This window comes from Dreissena polymorpha, chromosome 4, assembly GCF_020536995.1.
Source record: "Dreissena polymorpha isolate Duluth1 chromosome 4, UMN_Dpol_1.0, whole genome shotgun sequence".
Classification (NCBI taxonomy): Eukaryota; Metazoa; Mollusca; class Bivalvia; order Myida; family Dreissenidae; genus Dreissena; species Dreissena polymorpha.
Genome location: NC_068358.1, coordinates 113,383,581 through 113,406,917, shown reverse-complemented (window position 1 = coordinate 113,406,917; position 23,337 = coordinate 113,383,581). Strand labels below are relative to the sequence as shown.

General features: G+C 40.7%; 1 protein-coding gene and 1 long non-coding RNA gene across 3 annotated transcripts in view; one reads left to right on the top strand and one right to left on the bottom strand.

Annotated features, from left to right (window-relative positions):
- The first annotated feature begins 3,312 nt into the window (after positions 1–3,312).
- On the top strand, positions 3,313–6,933 carry LOC127877193 (uncharacterized). Its single transcript, XR_008048286.1, has 3 exons — positions 3,313–3,645; positions 4,326–4,510; positions 5,287–6,933. It is a non-coding gene; the product is annotated as an uncharacterized LOC127877193 (long non-coding RNA).
- Positions 6,800–23,337, bottom strand: part of LOC127877191 (putative nuclease HARBI1) — a 216,078-nt gene continuing 199,540 nt past the window's right edge. Inside the window, exons 2-4 of one of the 2 annotated variants that reach the window (XR_008048284.1) lie at positions 9,010–9,089; positions 8,460–8,589; positions 6,800–7,935 (exon numbers count right to left, since the gene is read on the bottom strand). The gene's annotated coding sequence lies outside the window, so the exon portion shown is untranslated. Of the gene's footprint in view, positions 7,936–8,367; positions 8,605–9,009; positions 9,090–23,337 lie in introns of both variants that reach the window. The other variant, XR_008048285.1, reaches the window with a different exon arrangement.

The following is a 23,337-nucleotide window of genomic DNA, read 5'->3' as shown; positions in this document are numbered from 1 at the left end:
CCTACACCACGATTAATACATGTCCTTTATATGCATCATTCGTCCTTACTGCGATTATTGAGTATAGAATATATTTAATATACAAACATATCTTCATTAATATGAGGAAAAAGTAGGTAGTGATATATCCATTGATATGGTTGCATTATCTTGTATCTCAATTTTGTTTAGTCTTAGTATGCAATTATTGTTTTAAAGTTCTATACCGAGAATAGTATTAACTATGACCGTGTTAAAGGAAGTGTTAACGTTTTGCCCCAGTATATGTTGTCTTGCTATTAAACATATCCACTACACGTAGTCGACACATCTGACTTAATAGTAAATGTTTTTCCGCAATATGTTTGTTGTTTGATTATTCAATATAGGATATATATTTATCGCAATAAATATAGCCCCTCCTCCATTCTTTACAGAACATTAACCAAATATTTACAAAAAGTGAATTTCAAATATCGACAACAGTGCCAGCGTATCAACACATACGCCACTTCAAATATATGCATACATTAACATGTGCAGAGTGTATTCATATAAAGGCATCGTACTTTCATCCAAACTCAAGTAATTAGGCAGACACTTTCTTTTTTCTAGCAACAGTGACTGTTACAGTTTTCCGACTGGTCCAAATACTAGCGCAAGCTAGGTTTACATGTAAGTAGCGTTTAGATAAAAATTCTTAACACTATTTCCATCCAAACTCAGGATTTTGAGTCGATGCTGTTTGTTTTCAGTGAACTATACCTTGACCTTGACGAGCCTGATATTATTATGATCTAGATTTTTATCAAGACGCGTTCATACCAGCAAGTTATTGATCGGAAACCACATATTAAAGAGCAGGCTACATTATTTTGCAAATTTGTGCCATAGTATAGTAGTCCAACATGAGATCTTGCTGGTTATCTGACTTGGCTGAAATATTATGCCCATGAACACTGGCAATATGTTTTGAGACGATTGGAATACAAGTGTTTAAAATAGAGATCGGATAATGTTTATTGTGTCTTTTCTTTTAAAATTCAACATGAATAAGTGATGAGTCCTTCATGCATTCTGTCAGATTATTTAACTTGGACAATTTATACTTTTTGCTCGCATTTAGACAAAATTTCATGATTTAACTGTTTAAAATATTGAACGAGCATAATTATCATTGACGCTCTCCGCCTTCAGCCCAGTGCCAGACGCCGACAACATGATCTCCCATTATACGCCACGTTTTTTTTTAACCAGCGTGTGAAACATGAAACAGTTTTAAACATTTCGTTGTCATGTCAAAAAGTATCAGACATGTATTTAAATGTTTATCTACGTATACCAGTTTAGAACATCGAATTTCGTTAAAATTTGATATTGAAGACGAAACATATGAAAATAATATAACAACATAAAATATTTTCTGGCGTACAATCGTAACAGTCATATATTAAACTTGTTTCCGTTAAGTAACATATCTTAAAGTTTTCCGTTACAATGCCAAGCTACCGTCTTTTGTGATCCCCCTGTTTTAATAATAACGGCCATTTTTTTCAACCTTAAATGAAATAAAACACCAAGGGTACCCCTGAGAATTGTAACGTTTACTTAACTATTCTACTGATGTTTTTAAGTTACATTTAAGATGTTGCCTACGGTTATGAAGGTTATACAAATTAAAACTAAATTGTGCATACAATCAGTTTGCATCAGACGTATTTGCAAAATGTAAGATGTGCGTTATGTTTTAAATTGTATTATGGAGAAATGTATTTGTATTGTAGAGGCCTGTGGTTGGTTGATAATAAGGTAATGGTGTTTTTTTAAGTACTACACGTGTCTTAATTTGAAAAATCTCAACACGTCAGCATGTATGATAATAAGGACATAAAACTCAGTCCAAATCAATGTTTCGATAGTATAATACAAGTATCATTGTATTACCTGTATATATGTAGTGCGCTCACAAATAACTTACCGATATTTTGCAACAGAGATTTAATTAGCGGACAAAAATGTACGGATATCCGATATCCAGTCTGCGCGATCGATTACATTCACCATTTTTATAATGGTATGGATGATGGTTTTGTGAAGTTTAATTCCTCATTGTCTGTACAACGACAGTATCTTGAAATGAAATCAACACTTTCTTTACGTAACAATACTAAACAATATTAAATTACTGGTTTTCACTCAAAGACATCAATGCACCATTTCAATTGTATACTATTGTGAGATGCTTTTTTTAAATATAGCTTCATACATCTGACCGATTGCTGAGCATTACTTACCGTAATCGAATATTAATAATGTGTTTGTAATGTTATTATTGAGGTTATGTGTGTGTGATTAAAATGTGCTCATCAAACATGTTGATGTATTCTTTTTCGTAGTTAATGGACAGTACCTTGCTCATTAAGTTCATTTTAGAATTGCATCCTATATATTTAATTTGAAATATTGGGCTTTCGTGAGGTTGACATGTTTTGTTCATTGTTTGCTACTTCCCTTTTTTTAATATATAGCAAAAACAAAATCGGCTTGTCCGTATGATCTTTCTGTTAAAATATGCTATGAATTTAACGTTAGTGTTATTTGGAAATAATAAACTTGTGTTTTTTTCGCTGCTTTCACATCGTGTTTGCACCGCCCTTCTGAATAGTTTTGTTTCGTTTACAATCAGTTAAGACGCCCCCCTCCGAAAAGAAGTTGTTAACGCACTAATTTGACATCCGTTTTCAGTATGATTTTATTTCGTTTATGTGGCACGTCTCTTTCACTTAAGAGTGTATTATCGTTGAGCAATTTTTGGTTTACACGCAATAACACATGTAATGTAATATCCGAATTTTGATAACATATTCAAACAGCATTCATTTATAAAACGTGGTCAGTGACACATTGTTAAACAGATACAATTTTCTTCGTCCCTCGCCTAAATGTCATGTTTTAATAACACCTTATGTTGGCTGAACTTTTCCTTTTTAAGTAACGCATTTCAACATCTATATTTCCTACTTCCGATTGGTGCATAAAAGGTTGTGTAATATATCCATATGCTGTTTGAGTCAGTTGACGACAGACAGCTGTACATAGGGAACACAATGTTTTGTTGCGAGGCCCGTGAATTTGTTGATAAGGGCACTTGCAAAGCGTCGCGTTTGATAGAAACACATTATTGAATCGAACTACACAACATACATGTGAGTTAAAGGGGCTTGTTCACACTTTGATAAATTGACAAAATTGAAAAAAAATGTTTCGGATTTGCAAATTTTCATTGTAGTTATGATATTTGCTTTAAAAAAAAAAAAACAAATTGTTTCCATGCTCTCAAATTTCCATTAAATGCAACTTTTGACGATTTGAAAACCTGAAAATTATAAAGCGTCTCAAACGCGAAATGAGTTATTTTTAGTCAGAAATTGTGAATGGGATCCCAACTAGTATACCAGAATGCAGCATGCGCATGCGCGCTGCGCTTATCCGCTTTGGGTTTACAAACAATGCATCTCATTTCTGTGAGAAAAAGAGAAACAAAAGCCGGAGCCAGCGACATCGCTCGAATTTATTCAATCTTGGCGACAAGACTAAGTGTTTGCAGAACCATAGGAGGATCGTTGGAAGAGACGAAGACAGGGTAATGGCTTAAACACACGAAATGTAAGTCATATTTTAGAAGCTACGTTTAGTTTTTGGCAAGTGTTGCCTGTTTACAAAGGAATTTTAGCAAAAGTTTGGATAGGTATTTAGTTTTATTGTCTGCAACGAAACCAGATACGCACTGATAACATAATGTGTTCATTGAGCGTTTTAAAATAAGCCTGTATGCCCCTATGCCAAGATGTTCGTATCAACTTAATGAATTCGTTATAACTTAACAAGGAACACTGTCTCCAACACGAGTCAAATGAAGCATGAAATTTATGATAAATGATGAATGATTAATTTATTCGGTATATATTATATTATAAAATATACTGGTATGCAAATGTATGTTATATTATGTAATCAATTATCATGATATGATAATATGATTACACAGTTTATTCCCTGATTTTAACCCTTTGCATGCTGGGAAAATTGTCGTCTGCTAAAATGTCGTCTGCTGAATTTCTATAATAAGCATTTTCTTCGATATTTTTCAAAGAATACTATCATAATAGCAAACAGTTTGGATCCAGATGAGACGCCACGTTCTGTGGCGTCTCATCTGGATCCAAACTGTTTGCAAAGGCCTTCAAAACTCGGTTCCCGCACTGAAAGGGTTAACATCAATTTTGTTGTTTTTTTAAATTGATATGTGATCAATTTTATGCTCTAAAACAAACCTTCTTTTTAAGGTATTTAGGAAGACGTGCTGGCCAAACTATTGCAAGTTTACTGTTCAGCATAATGTTAGATCAACAAACTCTTCACCTATGCACGATCATCAGCCCCAGCCAGGTCCTGGCCTGTCATTTGTGTCACAAGGAAGTACCACACCTGGTCATGTGTCAGAAATTGGAGAGATAACATCTTACTAAGAGTATGCAAACAACCCTGTCTTAGCATATTTTAATTGATAAAATAATATATTTATATTCAATAAGATTCTATGTGCTTCCTAAAGTTCCTTGGTAATATAATTGCTTTATCTTTTTTTTTACCAGAAACTTTTTATGTTATGAAAACCAGAGGATATCCGATAGCTGGTTTGTTTTCTGAACCATTCAGACAACTTGCATGGTGATTGGTCATGAAATTATTTCAATGCCATTCTCCTCCAATCTCTAGTAGTACAGTAATTGTCAGTTAGTGACTCAAGTATGATAACTTCATCATATAATAAGCTCATAGTCATACTGGTGAATCAAGAAGCCAAGAAAAGTATTGGTAGGTTAATAAGTTAATACTGGTGAATCAAGTAGCCCAGAAAAGTATTGGTAGGTTCATAAGTTAATACTGGTGAATCAAGTAGCCCAGAAAAGTATTGGTAGGTTCATAAGTTAATACTGGTGAATCAAGTAGCCCAGAAAAGTATTGGTAGGTTCATAAGTTAATACTGGTGAATCAAGTAGCCCAGAAAAGTATTGGTAGGTTCATAAGTTAATACTGGTGAATCAAGTAGCCCAGAAAAGTATTGGTAGGTTCATAAGTTAATACTGGTGAATCAAGTAGCCCAGAAAAGTATTGGTATGTTACCTGATTGGCATGAAATGAATAAAATAATGTTTAAAATAGCAAACAACTTTCATACATAGTTTTTATGATAAGTTTTAGTGTACATTTCAAAATTACAAATATGCTTATATGTTATTTCAGAGTAAATTGAAGGCAGCCAACAATTGGACGGTGGTGCCAATCAATGAAAAGAAGGGATACACCTACATGCACTGAGTACACAGAGATCATCAAGGAAAAAACCCTTCGATCAAAGTTCCTTTTTGATTCAGCTTATCCAAAGCTGATTGCCTCTACAATTGCCCCTTATATATCCACCTGCGGCTAATGAGGAGCTGCAATATCCAATAGGTCAAGGGCAAGCAACCCGGAAACAATGTGAAGATTTACTCATACAAATTGGTACATGGTGTATGTAACTATGTTGTTTTAACTAACTTCAACATACCATTATTATGAATTAAAAATTTGACAAAGCTGAAATAAATGATAACCGACTATGGGTAGGAACATGTTGTGTGAATTTGGCAGCATGGTTTTATAGGACGTATACCATTGAGTATGAAAGTGCATGTGTGACCCTGGCTGTTTTTTCAGTCAGTAGATGACTTTAGTATTTGAAATGATGCTTGAATTTATTTGTGTAATATGAAGGCGTGACCAAATGTGTGACATTATGGTCGACTGTCCTGTCATCATCATGGTGATTAAATGTGATTTTAATAAGTGAACTGCTTATAAACATAGGGCAGAAATATCATTGATAAAATACTGATGAACATAGCATACAAGTGCCCTGAAATGCCATGAGAATATGTATTTGAGTTTTAGGTGTGTAAGGTATTGTGAATTTTGTTAATTGTTTTGTTATAAAAATATAGGATCCAAAGTATTAAATCATAGATCACTCTGAAAAAGAAGAATAAGTCTGGCAAATACCTACATAAACAATGGGCCAAGTTCCAGATTTTTTTGTCATAAGTCAAGATTATTAACAGGAATTGTTGACTCTTATAGGTGTTATGTTTCATGATTTGTGTTAAGTTTTTATGGGAGACCCATGATCAAACATGGTGAATTAATTGTTTTGTTATTACAATAGAGGATCCAAAGTATTTGATATAGGTCACTCTGAAACAGAAGAATTTGTGAAAACCTTGTCTGGCAAATAGCTAAATAAACACTGGGTTCAGCATTTTCCTGATTTTTTGTCACAAGTAAAGACTATGAACAGGAATTATTGACTCTTTTAGGTATAAGCTACCATAGTCAATGTTGAGTGTGTGCTGCACACCACATTTGTTTATGTTCCATTAACAATGACATCAAAGCACAATGCTATATATAGATTATGTATTGTTTTCCATTGTTTATCAGTCTATAAACAACCATTTATTGTAAAAGCCTTACATAAACTGTCATAAAGATGATAAAGTGCTGTTTATCCATAAATAAAAAATTGGTGGAATTCAGAAATAATTTGATCTGTCAAATGTTGAAAGTTGGAAACATTTATTCAAAATGTTATCAATTATAGTTTTGTTTCATGAATATAAAGTATTATGTTTTGTGTTCATTATGTTAAGGATTTTGTTGTTTTGGTTTAAAATGTTTTAATAAATAACATGAAGAAATAAGAAGCTAGTTGTTCAATTTTGATTTATTATTACATGTATATTACACAGCAAAGCATTACTGCAAGAATGTTAAGTGAACACCTTATTATAATACATGTTGAGTTCAACACTGAACAAAAGAATATGCATCAATTAAAAACAACTCATAATACATTATTATATGAAACTGCATCATGATTCAAAAGTTAAAGAGCATATAGACAGCTAAAACCTAAATAGATGAGCCTTGCCCTGTGAAAATGGGGCTTAATGCATGTGCGTAAATTGTCGTACGAGATTAACATGTGCTGATCATACCAATCAGGCAGACAATTGCTGCTTTATTGTATTTTTTGTTGAAATGGAGTCTCTTAGAGAAAATCCAGATAAGGCGGAAAGTGTTGCCCCTGATTAGCCTGTGCAGTCTGCACAGCCTAATCTTGGACAACCTTAAGTACATGCATTAAACCCACTTTTCCCAGAGCGTGGCTCAAATATTTATTAAATGATTGATTAAGTCTTCCACATAACATCTTTTAAGAAACTTTCAGTCAAACATGTTTGATGACAGGCACGGCAAAATCAGTAGTAAATTCATAGTATTAATTTGTGTTACATTATACTACTTACATATTGTTGCTGGTTATAAATGTGGAAAAAGTTTGAATATGCATTGCTAAAATACATGTTAATTTTCTTAGAACTGCCCCTTTTATTTAAGGAATACTGTATGTATGCCCCTGTGATATTTCTGACAAAAGAACAAGATAAATAAATAATGATTAATAGAACAGTAAACTTGGTTTTCATTTTGTATACAAAGGATAATTATGTTCTTATTATTTACACTATATTGAAAGAAATAAGATTACATCATTTAATAAAGAATGCATTACTGAAGATTCAAATTTAAAACAACCGTTTATCCACTTAAATGGTGCAAGCATTCTTAAACAACAAGACTAAAAAAGCTGTTAACAATAATTTTATTAACTACTTCCTTTCAAAAAAAAGGCAGGTACAGTTTTGTTGTCGTCACGTTGAAGGTGTCCATGTATCCAAAGGATGTACTGTGATCAATCTGTGTCCTCCACATCTTCAGTGCCAACACGTTGTTCCGAAATGTTTCCTGGATAAGGAGGGTGAGAGGATCAGTCACCACTTAACCCTTTTTCTGAAAAATATGAACACATAAAAAACTAAAAAACCCTTGCTAAATCTATCTCTCTATATATATATATTAGCTGTTATTGTCCAACTTTTAAGATGCAGGAACATAATGGCCACTGTTTCGACAGTAAATGAGTTAAATTTTCTACACTTTTGATTTTAAGCTGAGACAATTACATGAGTAGTTTTACGTGTTCTATATTAATATTACAAGCAACAATATTTGATAAAGATAAAATGAATTACTAATTCCGTTAAACAGGCCCACAGACAAATAAAATATTTGATATAGATAAAATGCATTAATAATTCCGTTAAAAAGTCCACAGAAAAATAACATATTTGAAATAGATAAAGTGCATTATTAATTCTGTTAAACAGGCCCACAGAAAAATAAACATGAAAAATGGGTCTTATTCAACAACAGTAAACATACTGGTCTCTGGCATGTACAGTATTGTCAGGCCATGCCACAACAAAGCTGGTCTTCATCATGGTCTACCAAATGGACAATTCTTGCAAACACACCATCATGGTTAGCTTGAGGATGGTCCAAGCTGGGCCAGGACAGGCTGTCAGTGATAACTGCTGACTGTCTGGCAGCGATTTCCTTCAACAGCTCCTATGCTTCCGTATAAGTAAGGTGGTCTATGATATCCTTGAAAAGACATTTCTGCATTTAACAATCAATGTTTTGAACATAAAGCTAAGAATTTTGACACAAGATGTAGCTACATGTACATATAGAATTTTTTATTTTTCATGACACCATTTTTAAACATTCCTGTCAGTTTTTTTTTGTAAAATTTCAATATTCACCTAGTGTAGTGTAGGATCATTTTTTAAATTCTTTGCTCATGTAGCAACACAGTTTTACATACAAAGACTTTGTTTTATATATAAACAATAAGTGCGTTGAACTGTGTTTTTTCTGTTTCCATTCAAGAATATTGTGAAATGACATATAATTTTTTCAATGAAATCTCAACTTGCCTGAATATCTGAAAACATTATCAACAAATTATTTCAATATTCTCAAATGAAATCAACAGAAAAAAATGCAGCTAAATAAGTATACCTTTTCTGTTTCTTGTACCAAAGTGACAAAATCCAGTGATCCCTTCTTCATAAACTTCTTGGTTTAATTATGGTTGTATCCTATTGAAAAAGTAAATACACAATTTAAACCACTTTTTAAAACTATTTATGGTTTCTATTAAAAAAGTGAGTTGTAAATATGTGGTATTATTATCTAATAAGTGTTCTTCAACATTCAGGAAATCAAATCTTGAGGATATTCAAAACAATTGAAAAAAGAGGAATATCCAGAATATTCTTGGCTTTTACAAATATAATGATACATGCATTTCAGATGACCTGTATTTGATTTATTCAAAATACAATGTACTGTTGAAATACACATTTATCAAAATATATACGTGCTTTGCTAAATTAACAAAGAATATAAAGATAAAATACTTTAAATAAAGAAACAATCAGATTCACGAAAAAGAATTGGGGCGAGTTGTCTCTTGGTTGGAGCGAGTGACCATATGTTTGATGCGAGTTTGTTTTGGGGCAAGTTGGTATTGGGGCGAGTTGTCTGGCGCCAGCTACATGCATTTGATTCCATGAATTACTAAACTGTGTTACTATTTTCAAAAATATTTTGGTTATTCAGTTTATTTATAAAAAAGCTGTGCAGAAGAAACTGATATAAATACATTTTAACCCTTTGCATGCTGGGAAATTTGTCATCTGCTAAAATGTCATCCGCTGAATTTCTAAAATTAGCCATTTCTTTGATTTTTTTCAAAGAATACTATCAGAATAGCAAACAGTTTGGATCCTGATGAGACGCCACGTTTTGTGGCGTCTCATCTGGATCCAAACTGTTTGCAAAGGCCTTCAAAATTCGGTTCCAGCGCTTAAAGGGTTAACTATGAGTTTTGGGTTTAAATTAATAAACTACCAGTACCATTCAAATGCATTTTAGTTAATAATAAATGTCATTGTCATATAACACACAATAATGAATATGTCAATAAATGCACAGCATCTTGAATTGCCTGCCAACAAATAATGTTGTCACTGTCAGTTATGAGGAAAGAAAAAGAAACTGTAATGTTTAAATGATTTCAGTACTCCAAGGCTAATGATAAATTTAATTTATTTGCGCGAATACTAAAGTTAATTCTGTATTCAACTTGGCTTTTAATTTAAGTCTCTATCTGTAGCTTAAGTGTAAACGAGAGAATCAGTATTTACGCGTTCTGTGATGTATATGCATATACTTATGTAACGAAAACGAATCATTTGATCAGTTATACTATTTTAATCTACTTTTATAAAAAAAAATCATACGCACTATTGAGTTTTACAATAAAAAAACATATTTTACCTTCTTCTTCCGTGTTTGACAATACAGATTCCGCCATATTTGTTGTTGTTGTTGTTGCTGTCACAATGCGTGTTTATATTTAAATTTATATTTAAAATCTATATTTAGTCGGGGAAAAAACCGATCCAAGGGTCAGTGGTTCGAGCCTTGGTGCGGCTTACTTTTTTCTTTCTTATTTTAATTTTATTTTTGTAAGCATTAAATGAAAAACTTAAAAAAAAAAATGCAATTTAAGTGTGAACAAGCCCCTTTAAATTACAACTGCACCCAAAATGAACAAAACTTGCCTCTGATAAAAACAAGCAAATCTGAGACGTCTGTCATTGACTTATTCAAAAAATAACACTGTATTTCGCCCAAACGTACCTATTACTATGACTTATTCAATGTGAGTCTTAATTCAATTTGTTATGCCGTTTGATTTGTTTAAGAACGATTAGTAATGGTTAAATAGTCCACCCGTTATTGTAAATCCATCATATGTCCGTTCCAGTTAATAACTTCATGCATCGTTATCATATTCCAAGTTATATCAAGTTTAAAGTGGAGCTAACACACCGTTCAACGACAGTAATAAAGTGATTCAAACGGTTAGCTCTTGTGAGTTCTTAACGTATGGCCAATAATCATATAGCAATGGGTAAATAGCAATAAATTGGGCCTGAGGGCAAATACAAAGCAATACACTTATACTACCTCGTGCACAAAGGAATTATCTGGTTCACGTCTGGTCACTGCGCCGTCTGCATAGGAAGAGAGCGTGGTCAGGGAGTGGCGGTCCCAGCAGGCATCAGCTTCCATCCGATTGGTCGCGAGCTCCATCCCTGGCAGCATGGTCCCGTCATCCTAACGCCTCACAAGCCGGGTACCTCTCTGCAGGGGGGCGTGGCACCGGATGTCACTGGCACAACACTCCCCTCACTTTTCTCTTTTTGGGACGACCCCCTACTCACCAAGGAATCGTCCCACCGAATGTCATAGTCAGTCCGCCACAGACGTCCCGTCGCACCCGAGGAAGTATATGGACTATCTCTCGGACCCCAATGCCCCTTTCGTAAGCAAGGAGGGCACCTTTGCCATGCAACGTACCCTAAAGCCACTGCGCCCAAGCCGTCCCATGCACTCCAAGGAAGTATATTGACTATCTCTCGGACCCCAATGCCCCTTTCGTAAGCAAGGAGGGCGCCTTTGCCATGCGATGTACGCCTAGACGCAGCGACTTAGCGGAACTACGACAGTGCCCAGACTCCACAAAGTCGGGACACCCTAAGTGTATCAATACTACTGGCACGCCGCAACATGCAGATTTGGGGCCCCAACCCTAGACAGGTGGTCACGGATCAACCCTTTAAAACAACAGTCAGCCATGTTCAACACCGGTGTGAGTATATTGGTATATGTACTTATTTACTTATTTATTTATCTCTTATCCTATTCTACTTGTATGTGTTATTCTTTATCTATCTTTTATTCTATTCTACTTGTATGCGTTATTCATCTACTCTATCCGTATTATTAGTAGTAATTTACACTGTAATGTATCATTATTTCTATCTGCACTATTGATGAGGTATTTACCTGTGCAACATTATACATCCTGAACTTTAGTGAAGGAGGTAACTAGACTGCGCCCAACGCAACACTAAAGACTAATCAAACACACTTGTAAGGCAGCCTTAACACAAGAAAATGGGAACATAATAAAGAATGAACAACAAGTACAAGAAAAGAAAACTTCTGTCCACAAAAACTGGACTAACCCTGCTGGACTATTCCAGTAGGATTCCGACGACAATACCTAGTCATCTTTAAACATGCTAACACCTCAAACACTTAAAATGACAGATGCAAACATTAAATTGTTCCCGGACAAGAATATTTATAATACTTATGCAAACAGTGTTATTTTGATTTATTAGTGGGCGACTCGTGCATAGACGAAATCAGGAATATTACAAAAACAAGGAAGAAGGGACTCTGGGATAAATGGGCTCGCCCTGCCAGTTCATCTACAAAGTGGAGCAATTAACAGCCTTCGGCTGCAAACAGCTACAGCATTGAAATTTACCATTACAGCGGCCTGGATAGACAGCAAAACACGCTACAGAAAAGAAACACTGACATAATTAATGTACTGGAGACTGGGGGGTGCAGGGTTACGCACAACTATGTTGATCGCCATGGCGGTGGCTGTAAATAACAACATAAATTATTATTAGTATTTAAATAACAATAACACCACAGGGAGTGGTATGCAACAGTATCCCACGGCACTGACATGCTCACAAGTCCGGATTTTCAGAGAACTACCAATAATAGTGGGCTGAAAGAGCCCACCGTTAGACTACACTAGATGCAACTTATTACTGCCTGAATCTCTCGCCCTGCCGCCAACTACCCGCCAGTATTTAGCGAGGCTACGCGTACCTATTTACGACCTTAAGCGTGTTACACTTGTGTGAAAACACACCCTCGGTCCAGGCACGAAAAGGGAAATAATATAAATGTTACTATATAAATAATGTATTTTTTAATATCTAATAACAAAATTATAATGATCTTTATTTATTCTCTATTTATTTCCGGGTGGCAATACCAACTTCAGCATATCCACTCCCAATCAGGGAAACATGAATAAATAGATATACTAAACAATCAGACAAGAAAAAATGATAAAAGTACACGAATGATGTACACAAAGAGGGGAAGCCGAGGTATGAGTGTCAGTTCTACAACCACCGCCTTACAGTGGCCAACGTTCACCTACATCCTACCAGCCAAATTTTGCATAACAGAAAATATCTGAATTATTTAAAGAAAGAGAAGGTATATTAAACAAGAAAAAATAAAATAACCTACCAGTGAGCTCTACTCACAGAAAACCGGACAAAAATAAAAAGAACCAAAAGACAAAAGAATAATGGACTGGTGGGCGAGGCCAATACAGGGCTAATGGGATAAATGGCCTAAGCCCTAAAATAAAACAACACTCCCACTCACAGCCCAGGCTTATAGCCTGTGACGTGTAAGTATTAGCCTGTGACTTAGTGTCATTGCTAGCGGTTGTGTAATTGCAGGCGAAACCCACTGGGAGCTAACCGAAATAAACCCCACTACAGTGAACTTGCACCGGGTAAACAAAGCAAAGAAACCTGCAAAAGACAAGAAGTTATGAATTTGGACACTTGAACACCAATCAGCCTGCGCAAACTTCGCAGGCCAGTCTTATCACTAGCCCCATCATCATCACAACCTACTACATCCACCACCGCCCTTATCATTAAAAAATCATCACCACATTTACCAGCTAGACTACAAAGACTGTCATCATCACTAGCACCATCATCATCACATCCTACTACATCCACCACCGCCCTTATCATTAAAAAATCATCACCACATTTACCAGCTAAACTACAAAGACTGTCATCATCACTAGCACCACCATCATCACACACAACAAGTGGGTTATTTGGCATTGAGAGATCACCCACAAGTTGCCACCTTGCTAGATCAATGTTATGTACTTAAGAAAAAACAAAAAACAAAAGCATTTATAGGAAAACAGGTTTGTGGTGTCGGACTAATGCAACATGCGGAAAATTCCCGGAAAAATTAACAAACAAAAAGAAACATAATGGAAGAAAATTGGAATGCGGACTGGAATGAACAGTCCTCTCACTACCAAAAAAAAAAGCAACATGCGGAAAATTCCCGGAAAAAAACATAATGGAAGAAAGTTGGAATGCGGACTGGAATAAACAATCCTCTCACTACTGAAAAATGCCAATTTTATACAGAAAAATGCAAAGACCCGTACACCAAGGAAATTAGGTCACTGTGACCTCTAAAAAAAAATAATCTAACAAGCTTTCGTTTATAAAAACTGTACCTCAATGACCCGTCCTGCACCAAGGAAATTAAAAGAAATGGAATGCAACAACAATCCGTACAAAAAACAAAAGAAACTATCGCCCCCTACCTACATTACACTAATGGTACTATCCACAGACAAAAAAAAATAAATGAAATGCAACAACAATCTGTACAAAAAAAATAAGATACTATCGCCCCCTTACCAGTTCAAACGATAGAGTGCCCGAGTGTTAGCCACTGTGGCCCTTAGCACACTTTTGGTGCTCTCGCCTCTAAACCGACCCACATGTTTGGCTGCCCACCCAACCACCATTGGGGATGACGTATTCCCAATGGTGGGGCCACCAAAATACGGGGCATCTGTCTCAATAAGCAGACGGTCAGACGGGACTAATCGAAGTGCCATTGCCGCATCTTCAGACAAATCGTCCACATTGTGTGTATATCCCACGTAAGTGTTGGGAAAAGAATTCAAGAAGGTACGTAGGACCTCCATGTCTCCTTGGAAACAATGTAAGTGAATACGCTGCTCTGGACTCACTACTCCGAGCATGATGGACAAGAGGCACATGTGTACCTCTCTTCCATGTATGTCCCCATCTGCCCCCCTACAGTGTAGGACCAGAACATGGCGTTCTTTAAGAAAACTAAAGACTCTTTTAAGTAAGATTGCTTGCCCAAGCCACTCTGCATAAGGCACTGAGTGGTCGAGCCCGACTTCCCCGAAACCAACTACCTCTGGCCTTTCCAATAACATACAGAATTTCTGAATGTCGGCGTCGGTATACTTCGAGGCTCCCTTAGGGTGCAAGCCAATCGTTGAAAAACAACGGACGCCATATAGGGTCTCAAGTAGAGAGTTATTAGGATAAGTGGGAGGGTCACAGAAATTGGTGACAACGGCTCTCAAGTTGATCTCAACCTCCACCAAGGGGGACATACAGGCAATACTATTCCAAATGTTAATACCCAGGTTAACGTTCACCCTCCGTGACCACCTGTCTAGGTGACAATGGCTGTCTACAGCCTCCGGCCACCTAGACTCCCTTTCCTCAAGAGAAAGTGCATATGTGGATCTAAAAAACTCCTGCTCATTAACTGGAAGAAGGGCCCACAACTTGGTCAGAATGCTCCAGTGTAGCAAATCAAGGAACGCCACTGCCTCTTCCCCAGAGGCCCTTGCGAGAGCTCCAGCGGCCTCAATCTGGGACGGGTTTCCGGATGCCCCATGAAGAGTGTACCCCATGGACGAACAAAACCTCATTAAATCCACCAAGGTAGTTCCCTCCCGAATAACCCGGGCCCCCAAAGCCAAAAGGAAACCTAACCTCCTACGGGTGAGATTATCATGTAGTGGTACCCGAAGGTCCATTACTTCTGGAAGGTGTGACCTTAAAGTATGGCGTAGCGAGAAATCCCCTCTGCACCCACGTATTGGACACGAATCAGACTTGGTCATCTTGGTGGACCTTACACTCTCATCCCCAGTCCCATCCCTTGGAGCATGACGTTTTCTAGCACTTAAATGTTTCCCAGATCCCCCATCACTCCCTAGATTTTCATGACTAGACCTATCTCTTAGCTGTCGTTTTCCCCGGGAGTTGTAGGCGACGTTATAACCGTACGCACCGCTAGGGCGATTTACCGAGGAGTTGCTATTACTACACTGATCCCTCTGGGTGTTACCCGCGGTGGGAAACCGGTAGCTGGACGACTCACTGCGATTTACTCCCATAACTGGGCAATCCCTGCTCGGCCTAGGTGCAATGCCAGCAGGATTCCCATAGCCGGACGATTCACCGCGATTTACTCCCCTGACTGGGCAATCCCTGCTCGGCCTAGGTGCAATGCCAGCAGGATTCCCATAGCCGGACGATTCAAACGTGGAAGATCCCTGATGGGCTATGGAAGTGGGAAAGTTGGGCAATCCATGTTGGACTATGCCAACAGGATTCCCATAGCTAGACGACTGTACGAATCTGGAAGGTCCCTGTGGGTCTATGCCGACAGGTCTCTTGGGCAACCCTGTAAGGACTGTGCCGACAGGGTTCCCGTAGCTAGACGATTCTTTTGACGTGTTCCGAAAACTGGACAACTCCTGCGGGACTATGCCGGCAGGTCTCTTGGGTAACTCTGTAAGGACTATTCCGACAGAGTTCCCGTAGCTAGACGATTCTTCTGACGTATTCCGAAAACTGGACAACTCCTGCGGAACTATGCCGGCAGAGTTCCCGTAGCTAGACGATTTTTCTGACGTTCTTTGAAAACTGGACAACTCCTGCGGGACTATGCCGGCAGGTCTCTTGGGCAACTCTGTAAGGGCTATGCCGACAGAGTTCCCGTAGCTAGACGATTCTTCTGATGTTCTCTGAAAACTGGACAACTCCTGCGGGACTATGCCGGCAGAGTTTCCGTAGCTAGACGATTCTTCTGACGTTCTCTGAAAACTGGACAACTCCTGCGGGACTATGCCGGCAGGTCTCTTGGGCAACTCTGTAAGGGCTATGCCGACAGAGTTCCCGTAGCTAGACGATTCTTCTGATGTTCTCTGAAAACTGGACAACTCCTGCGGGACTATGCCGGCAGAGTATCCGTAGCTAGACGATTCTTCTGACGTTCTCTGAAAACTGGACAACTCCTGCGGGACTATGCCGGCAGGTCTCTTGGGCAACTCTGTAAGGGCTATGCCGACAGAGTTCCCGTAGCTAGACGATTCTTCTGATGTTCTCTGAAAACTGGGCAACTCTGTAAGGGCTATGCCGACAGAGTTCCCGTAGCTAGACGATTCTTCTGACGTTCTCTGAAAACTGGACAACTCCTGCGGGACTATGCCGGCAGGTCTCTTGGGCAACTCTGTAAGGGCTATGCCGACAGGGTTCCCGTAGCTAGACGATTCTTCTGATGTTCTCTGAAAACTGGGCAACTCTGTAAGGGCTATGCCGACAGAGTTCCCGTAGCTAGACGATTCTTCTGACGTTCTCTGAAAACTGGACAACTCCTGCGGGACTATGCCGGCAGGTCTCTTGGGCAACTCTGTAAGGGCTATGCCGACAGAGTTCCCGTAGCTAGACGATCCTTCTGACGTATTATGAAAACTGGACAACTCCTGCGGGACTATGCCGGCAGGTCTCTTGGGCAACTCTGTAAGGGCTATGCCGACAGAGTCCCCGTAGCTAGACGATCCTTCTGACGTATTATGAAAACTGGACAACTCCTGCGGGACTATGCCGGCAGGTCTCTTGGGCAACTCTGTAAGGGCTATGCCGACAGAGTCCCCGTAGCTAGACGACTCATCTAGGGCTGCGATCGGGACGATCTCGCTAGTGTCCATCTCGACAACCTGCTGTTCCGCCTTGTCTTCGTCGTCCATCTGTGCCGCCCAACTTGGGTTAGATCGAGGGCCCAACCCATCCACATCATTTAAAAACAGAATCTCATCCATCTCAAAGCTAGTGTCCATGCTGAAAGGAAATGGGCATATGACGGTCCATTGGAAAGTGAATACTCTGCAACACCGATGATGAAGTCAAGAAAAATAAAAAATAAAAAAATTGAACAATTCCTAGTCTTTTGTGTGGCCATAGCGGCTCAAATTCTTGACGTAGGAATAAAATGAGACGCCACGCGCATGTTTTAAGTTCTTATATATATATAAAAAAGAAGAAAATAAAACAACCTAGAACAAAATGCATGTCACCCAACGTGGTGGTAATTATTATTTAGATAAGATTCTAAATGAAATTCTAGTGTAACTGTTCCCAGCTGAAGGCCCTGAAGTTGTTTACTGTTGTCGTCCACTGATCAGCCGCGCATACCACAGGCTAACCAGTGCACACAAAAATGCAATGCCTTAAACCCCGTTTTCCCAGAAAGCTGCAATCCAAATGCTGAAGGCACGGAAGTTGTTTACTGTGGTTGTCCACTGATCAGCCGTGCATAGCACAGGCTAATCAGTGCACACAAGAATGCAATGCGTTAAACCCCGTTTTCCCAGAAAGCTGCAATCCAAATGCTGAAGGCACGGAAGTTGTTTACTGTGGTTGTCCACTGATCAGCCGTGCATAGCACAGGCTAATCAGTGCACACAAAAATGCAATGCGTTAAACCCCGTTTTCCCAGAAAGCTGCAATCCAAATGCTGAAGGCACGGAAGTTGTTTACTGTGGTTGTCCACTGATCAGCCGCGCATAACACAGGCTAATCAGTGCACACAGGCTAATCCTATCTGCCATGCATTAAACCCCGTTTTCCCAGAAAACTGCACAGATCTCAGCCTTCATGGATGAAGATATGCCAAACAAAGTGTGCCACTCTATGCAGACAGATTTCAGGTCTCAACTTCGACTTCAAAGCTATTACATGTGATTTAAATTAATCATGTTTCTAAATTATTCACTAAATGCGGCTAATTCTCCACTTGAAAGTGTTGTATGTTGGAGTACATCTATTTTACTCCCAAACTTCCGTTAAGAAAGCGCAGCTGCTGCAGAGCGATGGAAAATCTACTTCTTTAAAGTATTTATACGTGAAAAGACCCTTTTTCACAATAAACCAATAGCGCGTAGTCAAATGACTCGCAGAGTTCCAGAATGAGGCTTAATGTGTAGAGATTTCTAATAGTGCATCACAATGTCCTTCTGGCGACTTTATGATATTGCCAACACAAGCTGACTTTGTCAGAAATAGCCGTTAATTACTTAATATATACTTTCCATTTTAAGTGCCAATATATACAGATCTCAATGATCAACACTAGACTGGCCAATATCCTCTTACAAGCTGGTATACACATTCACTGTAAGTGGAGCCGACACTTTTGTCGTCTTCATTTATTAAAAAATTATTATTAAATAAACAAATAAAAACAGTCTATGATTGAAAAATTAGCACCTTGGACAGCGGTATTTTTGAATGTCCAAAGCCTCTGTTGCAGTCACATTTACGCATGATCCATGGTACCACTCGTCACAGTGATCACATTGGATCATGAACCGTCCTTGCCAGGGCTTCTGGCACAGGCAATACAATTGCCCATCGGGGGCTTCCTCGCAAGAATCCGCCTCCGGCGAATCCCTTTCCTTTAGCAGCCACGCGGGTAGCAATCGGTCGCGACATGGTTTCAACCGATCGTGGTTCGTCACAAATACCGCGTTTCGGAGCTTTACCTGGAAGATGAGACTAGATAGTTTTTTGACCACTAGTCCTGGGCCCTTCCAGGGGGGGCACAGCTTCTTACATTTACCTTTTAAGGTGGCGGTATCTAATACATACACGGCATCGCCCACCTCGTAGGTGCGCTCCAGCAATCGGAGATCATAATTTCGCTTCATGCGTTTTGTAGCGACCTTGAGTTTGCCCCTAGCACACTCATGGGCCGATTGTAGGTCTTGTGCCAACTGATGCGCATAATTGTCCTCTTCGAAATGCTCCCCCTTTTGGGGAAACATCAGACTTGCAGGGGTGTTGACCTCTCTGCCCAACATCAGCCTGTTGGCCGTGAAACCCGTACTACGGTTGACGGATGCGCGCAAGGCACCCGCTATCTGCTGCAGGTTCTGGTCCCACTGGTTCTGGTGTTTACCTATATAACACCGGACAGCATCCATCAGCGTTCGATTGTAACGCTCTACCTGACCGTTGGCAGACGGACGGTACGGTGTGGTACGGGCCTTATGAATTTCAAGAACCCTGCACAACTCTGTAAACAACTTGGACTCAAAATTACGCCCCTGATCAGAAAAGACCTGAAGGGGGAAACCGAATCTCGAGAAGAAATGGTCAACCGCGGCATGAGCCGTCTCCTCCGCCGTCTGCGTTGGTAACGGGACACACTCGACCCACTTGGTGAACTGGTCCACCATCATGAGTATATACTCATTGCCATGGCGCGTCTTTGGCAATGGACCTAAAAAATCTAAATGGACCCTCTCCATTGGGGCTCCAGCCTGGTACTCAGTCATAGGACCTTTCCCCTTCCGCTCCGACTTCTTGTTCCGGTTGCAGTTCTCACAGGTAGCCACATACCCAGCAACATCCTTGCTCAAACCATACCAGGCAAATTTTTCCTTCACCTTCTCTTTCGTTCTCTTGACACCCTGGTGACCCGCTGAAGGTATGTCATGATGCAACCGGATGGCCTCCTCTCTCAGCGACCTTGGCATTACTAACAGCTTCCCCTCTGATGCGAGGGTATTTTGATACAACACCCCGTCTATCACTGCTAATTGCCCCTTGTTTAACCAGTAAAACTTGGCTCCAGGGCTTGCCGCAAACAGTTCTGCTTCCCCGGGTTCCACCCCCTGGTTGAACCACTGCAGAATGAAACAAAGATCTGGATCCTGCAGTTGTGCCTCTATTAAGTCGGCACACGTGAAACCCCAACTGCTGGGTTCAAACTCCTTTGACCCAGCCGGCGCCTCCACTTCCGGTTCTGGACCACATGCACATATCCGGAAAACACCATCAACCGTTAACACATCAACCCGACACGAATTAAGAAACAAGTTTTCTAAAGTCGGACAATACCCCTGTGACTCAGGATCCGGCTTGCCACTGTTGTCTCCCTTGGCTGCTGCTGCTTCGTCACTGACGTCCTTAGTCTCACCATTGCCCCCTCCAGTGCTTACGTCGGTGCACACCCCAATGTCACGGACGACTTCGCGCACTGTTGGCGGTGCCAACGGAACTGCATAACCGACGCCGCCAGTCTCACCGTTGCCCTTTACAGTGCTCATGTCGGTGCACACCCCAATGTGACGGACATCTTCTGTAGGTAGCGCCAACGGAACCGCATTATCGAAGCCGCCGGTCTCACCGTTGCCCCTTACAGTGCTCATGTCGGTGCACACCCCAATGTGACGGACATCTTCGCGAACTGTAGGTAGCACTAACGGAACCGCGTATTCAACGCCTTCGGTTAACACGTCTTCATCATCGCCGACGAGGCCAGTCTCACCGTTGCTCCTTACAGTGCTCATGTCGGTACACACCCCAATGTGACGGACAACTTCGCGAACTGTAGGTAGCGCCAACGGAACTGCATCATCGACGTCTTCAGTGAACGCGCTCCACTGATCTGCTCGCTGGCAGTGCTTGCATCCCCCACATGGCAAATCTCCGGACCGGATCTCGCATGATCCCGCATCGAACCACTCCCCTTCCGGTATACGAGAGAGAGCATCCGCATTCGCATGCTTCCGGCCTGCCCTGTGTTGCAGCACCATGTTAAACTGAGACAGTTCTTCCATCCATCTCGCCAGCTGCCCCTGAGGCTCCTTAAAACGCAACAGCCATGTTAAACTTGAGTGGTCAGTCCTGATAACGAAAGGTCTGCCTAACAAGTAATGTCGGAATTGACGCGTAAACCGTACTACTGCCAGAAGCTCTTTTCTGGTGGTACAATACCGCCTCTGCTCTTTGGTAAGGGCGTAGCTACCATAGGCTATCACCCGTTCTTCACCGTGCTGAAGCTGTATCAACTCTGCGCCTATTGCGACGTCCGACGCGTCTGTGTCTAGGATAAAGTCATCAATCTGGTTTGGAAGGCCCAGCACCGGGGGAGACGTTAACGCCGCCTTTAATGCGTCAAACGCCTCCTGCTGTTCACCTTCCCATCTGAAGTTGTTCTTGCCCGTGACTCGATACAATGGTGCCGCTATGTCCGAGTAGTTCTTAATGAACACTCTATGATAATTTGCCAGGCCAGTAAACCGCTCAACATCTTTGGAGCTCCTGGGCACAGGCCAGTCTACTACTACTTTGATATCGGTATCAGTCATGGCGATCTCGTTGCTGCTCACCAGGCGGCCCAAGAACTCCACCTGCTGCTGAAAAAGGACGCACTTCTTGGCCTTTAGCTTCAACCCGTGCCGCCGGAACCTTTCCAGGGCTTCCCTTATATTGGCCAGATGGTTGGCAAAGGAGCTACCTAAGACGACGACATCATCGAGAAAAGCCAGCATGGTCTCCCAATTGAGACCTCGAAGTACCAGGTTCATAACCCGGGAATAGGTCGCGGGGGCATTGCAGAGTCCGAACCCCATCTTGACATGTTCGAAAAGACCGTACTTGGTGACAAACGCCGTCTTCTTCCGGTCCTGCTCCGCGATGTTCACCTGCCAGTAAGCTGAGTTCGCATCCAGCTTGGAGAACCAGACACTGCCAGCTAGAGTATCAAGACAATCATCAATCAGGGGTAACGGAAACACGTCCTTGACCGTGACATCGTTCAACTTCCGGTAATCTATGCACCACCTGACAGTCCCGTCCCGCTTCCGGATCAAAACCGGGGCTGAGGACCACTCCGACGTGGATTCCTGGATCACACCGGCCCTCAACATTTTCTCGAGATGAGACTCTTCTTCTCCCACAAAACAAGCAGGTGTCCGTCGCATACGCTCTTTGACCGGAAATGCGTCGCTGGTATCAATGGTGTGCGTGATAGCGGTGAATGAACCCAAATCAAACTCGTCCTGTGCAAACACATCGTGATACTCATTTAGCAGAGCAGCTAATTGTCTCTTCTCAGAGTCTTGCAGGTGTTCTCCTGACCGCTCGTACAGGTCTCGAACGTGCGCCGGAACCGCCTCCGACGGTGCTGCGTCACCAAGGGAACAAGATTGCACCCGGACACCCCCCAAGTCTGGGGCTAAAGACTCCCCAGGGGGGTACTCAGCAACAGGAAACGCCCTTGCAATGAGCGTATTCTTCTTCAGCAACCTAAAGCGATCCGTAGGGTTGACCAGGCACAGTACGGGATCAGAACCCGCCGACCGCACCACCCTAGGGATCAACAACTTAGAGTTACTAAACGACTCCACAATGTAGTCCACATCGTACCTAGGCATGGTACACTTCAGCTGTACCACTGAGTTTGGTGGAATAACTCGCCTCTTGCCAACCCTCACTTCAGCGACCCGTGTTTGCCCGTCTGTTGACCCAATGTCAAGATTAATAGTCTGTCCATCAAAAATAAGAGTAGCGTCCGCCATATTAAGGATAGATCTACCTCTGTTCACCAAGATATCAAATCCCAATAGCATATCTGTATCAATCGGGGCTACATACAACTGTTCTTTATACCAATAATTGCCAATCTTCAACTTAACCGGACCTACGACAGACCCCTGCA